The sequence below is a fragment of the Diadema setosum genome, chromosome 20 (genome assembly GCF_964275005.1).
Source record: "Diadema setosum chromosome 20, eeDiaSeto1, whole genome shotgun sequence".
In the NCBI taxonomy this organism is placed as follows: domain Eukaryota; kingdom Metazoa; phylum Echinodermata; class Echinoidea; order Diadematoida; family Diadematidae; genus Diadema; species Diadema setosum.
In genome coordinates, this window is record NC_092704.1 from 9,984,871 (window position 1) to 9,991,122 (window position 6,252).

Here is a 6,252-nt window from a genome sequence, read left to right on the forward strand (position 1 = left end):
TTCCCTCTTCTGTTGTGTTACTCTAGGATCAAGAACAATGGAAATAGGTGGGATCCTGGTCACCATACTCGCCATTTGCCTCATTGCTGTACTAGCAATCTTCGCGCTCTTAGTAATACGTCGGTAAGAAGTTTTCATTTTCTCTACTTATCTCTATACAACTACAGATCACTGTGTTTGCCTTGGTATCTTTATTCCCTCAGCTGCCCTCTCCTGTGCAAAAGTGTCTACTTTACAATATAGGCTGTAGGTGATGTGTAAGGCCCGCAATAGCTCGGTGTCTCTGGGAGAGCCGAGTTGCTCAGCGAGAACATCGTTATACAGAACACGCTGTATACCAATACAGTGTATTTCTATCATCAGTCATATCGCTGATTATCTCACACTGGTATATTGTTATTCTGAATGTAGAACTAGCCGATATTTTGATATTTGAGTAAGGTAAGTATTCTGAACAAAGGGAGAAAAATTTTCAGTGGAGGCAGTCCTTTTCTGCATGATATTATACGCGAACAACATCTAACGAACACGTCATCATTTAACTTGTCTGGCTTCTAATATTGCGGTTTAACCCTATTCCCACGGTGGGGGGGGGGGGCAAAATTCCCCCTACCCCCCCCCCCCCACCCCGACGTTTCGCGTGATCATTCCGCAACGCGTGATGCTCTTGACGCGACATTTTATGACCTTTTTCTTTTAAGTATCGCGCAACTTTTGAGACCAAATTTGTTGCTCCCGGGCGCTCGCCTCCCGGGCATACTGTTTTGAAGCCATGCCCCTTTGAAAAAAATTCGTCGACCCAAAAATTGCTCAAAAACATGGTTTTGTGTACAAATCCAGTGTAAATTGTGTTTTTGCAATTAATTCATATAAAGATAAATGTTTTTACTTTCAAAGGCTGATAATGATTTATTTTAGCCTGATTATGCTTTAAACAGTTTCTGCGACAAATTTTGACGAAAAAACAACAAAAACAAAAGTAAAAAAAGAAATGCATAAGAAATTCAATAAAGAATAAAGTACATAAAAAGCAATTATGAAGCCGAATTTTCGCTTCAATATTATTGTTGAGGATATTGAAAAGAATATGTTCACCAAAGATTAGAAGTCTTAGAGCTTTATTTTTTTTATTTTTATAGGCAATTTATATATATATATATAATATATATATATATATATATATATATATATATATATATATATATATATATATATATATTATATATATATATATGCATAAATTAGCATAAATTAATTAATATAAAATACATGAATTAAAATTTGATAAATCTAACTAGATCTATACAGTCTTGTAGATTACATTGGCCTCTACCTTAGTGCAAATTTTCGCGAGGATCGCGCGATCCACGACCGAGATCTGAAGGGGGGGGGGGGGGGGGCAAAAAGCCCCCCCCCCCCTCCTGGTTTCAAGTCCCTCAAAAAACCCGGTGGGATTAGGGTTAAGTGAACTACATAGCGAGATTACCTGTGTTGGGGTTTTTTTTTGTTTGTTTTTTTTTTGTTTTACCCCATCGATATCTCTTTAGGTGTAAGTCGACCGAGTCCTTTGAAGATGACCAGACCAATACCGCGCTGGGCATGGTAACGATGCCCGCCCCTGCCGAGCCCTCGGCGCCGGAGCTGCACGATTTGTCGCACGATCCTATACTTTCCTCGGGTATGTCCGACGAGCACAAAACGGATGCATCTGTACAGGAAGATAAAGAATAGAAAACCATCATCATCATCAACAACAAGAACAAAATTTCTCTTCACATACTGTGAACTTTGACCCTTTTGACATAGACGCTGTATCAGGAACTCGATCTGCCTGTCTCTCTAACTACTCTCGCCCTCGTGGGCCAGGAAGTGTCGCTTCATACACGAGCGGCGCGTTACTATGGCAACATTATATTACCTTGGAAATTCAGGAAAATCTGATTTGAAAATACATTTAGAAAGCATACGAGGAAAATGATTGAAAAAAAAGGAATGGTTTCATATACTTTCATACTTGTCTTAGTGAGAAGGGTGTGTCGAATAATGTTCATTATTTACACTAAGAATGAAGGTAGATCAGGTCAAGCATGGAGCTTTAAGAATAGGTCCTATGAAGTGAGAACATCGCCAGATTTTTCCCCGAAAAGGTGTAGTAATCGTATGTTAACTTCGACATGACTACTCGGTAATCCAGCAGACAACTGTTCTGGCATTATGAAACATGACGCAATTGCCTTTCTGCATTTAGATTGATGAAGAAGTAACAAATAGCCTACTCTAAGACGAGCAAGAGAGTTTTCGCAATTACACTATGGCATGTCGCAACTTATAAATCTCAACGGTGGCGTTCCAGGACGTTTCGACGGTTAACAGTCAACTGACCTGAGGGTCATCATCCGCATGTCATGCCAGGCACTTTGATATTTCAGATTGAGCAGAGATGATCCATTGTTCAATATCGCAGGTGTCAATTATTAATGTTAATTGTTGCTGATGCGTGGTTTATGTGGTCATGACATGCGTCAGATATCTTGTTTAAACAATCTATATCTTACGTGATATAGAAAGTGGCAAGTCAAAAAGGAAAAAGGAAATATTGATTTACTAGCAATTCGTATAATGTTTCTTCGCAGTACTGTACCTGTCAATGCGCTATATGTTCAATGCTCCTATTAGAGGACAGTGAAGATGTTGAGAGTTGTATAGTGCACTAAACAAAATTTTGACGTGCATGTGTTTCAACATAATGGCAACATGCACTCTTGTGCAATTGCGAGGAGGGAGATGCATAGGCCTAATGAAAAGCAGTTTGATCGTTAACTTGAATCGTTAATGTGCGTTATTTGATACAGAGTTTATCATATAGGATTTAAAATGTATACGTAATTAGTATCAGAACATTGTGCAATTTGGTTGATCTTCATAAAGTCATGATTAATTGCTGATACTGTCATTGAAGTCTCAGAGTCTTGTCGGTATCTTGGTATAATGTTTGATTCAATTATGTCCATGTCTTGTCAGATATCGAGTATGTAAGGTACAGCACCTGCGAAATCTATAGGCTTTATCTGCAAGTAGTTGACTCCCCCACTTCTCTGAAACTAGTGCACGATTTAATATCATCCCGCCAGGATTTTGGAAATGCACTTTTCTATATATTATATAGCTTATTATATCATCCCCCCCCCCAAAAAAAAAAAAAAAAATAATAATAATAATAATAATAAAAATAAAAAAATGGCTCAACTTCAAACGTTACAAAATGCAGCAGCACGGATTGTTACCCGAAGACATGCACTCATGATACTCCTTATATTTTGAGGTAGCTAGACATTGGTTACCAATTGAACATACAGAGCATTAAATCCATGCTTTCATAGCTTTTCATCTGCATGTGCGTGCGCCTTTAGCATTTCATTAATGGAACTGGAGCAATATAAATTGCAATTAATATCATTGATAATAGTAAAATTGATCCTCTAAATGCAGTGACACGCTACAAAAATAAAATCTGACGTTATTATGATTTAGTGTTAATCTATTTTTATGTCTTTTATAGGTGTGCTCGGTGTAACTGCGCAAGTGGTACTGCTGGACAGCCCTGCATGGTTACTGCTGTCAAATTAGCGAAAGTATTGATTTATCGTTATGATAATAATAGTGGATAGATTTACTCTTTATCATCACAAGTTACGAGATATTTCAATAATGTTATTCTGCAATCCTGTGAAAGGGCATTGACAGTAACATAATTATGCCAGAGTTATTTATTTAAAGGGATAGTACAGTATTGGTGAAGATGAGAATTGGGCTTTTAACTTTTTGCGAGATAAACAATTATGGTATTATACAGAGCACATACCATTTTAAGAGGGATTCAAAGTTTATTTGATGAAAATCATGTTTGAAATGACTGAAACATCCAAAAACAAAGTAAAACAAAGCGATCGTAATAAAAGGTTGGTCCCATCACACTTATTAGAATCGCTTTGTTTTGGATATCTCAGCCATTTCAAAATAAAATTTTGAACATCAATTAAACGTTGAATTCCTCATGGAATTATATGCTCTTTCATATTTCATAAGATGATTCTCATTATCTCACAAAAAAATGTTAGAAACCTGAAATTAGGTCTCAACCAAAACTATACAATCCTTTTAACATGTTTCATGTTTATGAATGAGGAAGCCTGTTCTTGAGTTGGGGACGAACGGCAAGATCGTTTTTTTGAAATTCTTGGAAATATGATTTGATAGCATGGATGTAAAATCGATGTAATTCCTGAATTTGTCTTTCCTTCCTTCACTTTTTACTTTCATAATAATTGTGTTTGGTAATTTTTCCTTGAATATTAAACCATATGAATATTCTATCAAAAATAAGCTTGAAATAGGTGCGACATACCTTTTTTTTCCCTGAATTTCTAATTTTCAACTGTCAATATAGAATTTCTTTGTATATCAGTTTCCACGATTTACTAAAACAAACAATATGTATGACATTAAAACAAGTCTGTTTCTGCTCCACATTCATAATTGCTAAGATTTAAGAAGTGAGGCATACCATGTGAGCTTTGATATCAATATGGTGACGCAGTTGCAGTTCAGATGAATCGTGCTCGGATAGGATGAGGAGCATTTGCCTTATGTCATATTAACAAGACTTTGCATGTGAATGAAAAATGCATAAGTCAATGTCTGTTAAAATGCCCTGTGTAGCTGCGAAACCACAATCTTTGCGCTGTTGTTTCTTTAATTAAGTTGCGTGGAGCAGACGAAGGATATATTAAAAAAAAAAGCAGAAAAGAAAAACTTAACGGCATATAAGTGCACTTTCCAGCATCGAGCGGGATACCGCAAAACAGCACGACACTGCAAAATAGCAGACAATGTGTCACTTTTCAGGATGTGTGTCACACATTTTCCCCTTAATGTTTATTGAGATTTCACACAAATCATCATTACATAATAGATTATAAAGATTGACAATTTTCACGGCTCGACTGAGAGATACAACTATTACCGAAATACCATGATTGATATCAACTGCCATAGATTACTGATACGAATTGTGATACAATATGAATACTTATATATACTGTTTGAATTAATTTTGAAATATTTTTGTATAAGCGGCCCTCCCGTACATCCAGCATCCTCTATTATACAATACAAAGGCCTCAAGTGAGTAACACATCAGCATACAGGGGGCCTATAGGCCTATCAGATGGATAGTGATAGGCTACACAGTACAAGTACACATTGCACGCACATACACACACACACACACACACACACACACACACACACACACACACACACACACACACACACAGAGTTTTCTTTAATTTTCATCTCTTTTTTTTTTTTATTAAGAACCAAAAGTTTGGGGCTTAACTTCATTTTGTGTGGACAAAATCCAAAGGAATTCAAAGTTTTTTATGAAAGAGAGACGGAACGTTAGATCTTCCGACACACTAAACGCCAATTTGAATTCTATATAGCAAAATAAAGTTGCTCTAATTGATGCTCTTGAAAATTCTTCAATCAAAGCAATTCTATAGATGTATGAACAACAAAGGGCACAGTTCAGAAAATCGTGTTGAACTCTCGTTTTGCGATACATTATATTGAAATGCTGGAAATTGATTGCAATAAATTCTGAACGGATTTTCGATTTTCCTCAATTCACTGAGGTGTATACTCCTCAAATAATGCTACAAACATTAACACTGCGCTTCACTAGCTAAATTCACGAAGATTTTTTTTTTAATGAAACCACCTTCAATCCAACTTTCGCAATCCAAATTTCGATGTCACTCAATCAATTACAGATATTAAGCTTGATATTGTTCTAAATCTTGCATGCTAAATTACATTCAATTTTCATACATGCACGGAAATGAAAATTAGGCATTGATCTCAATGAACATTTCATTATTATAAATCTGGTTCCAATGAAATTTAAGCCTCCCTGTTAATTACCATTACGATGCCAAATCTAATTTCGTTTCTACAGAGCGTATAAAAAAAAGGTAATCCAACTTTGGAGGGCTGCCATTTCTTAATTGTCTGTTATGAAAAGCACAATGTTAGTTGTAAGGAAAGGGGAATTCTTCCTCTTTCCATTGATACCTAATTATGTTGACAATATTGTCATGCATGACCGAGCACATGGACTTTAAAGACTACAATGACAAATTGCACTTTTTCCAAGTTTGCGTGTTATTGTGAAGGAACAATGCATGTCTC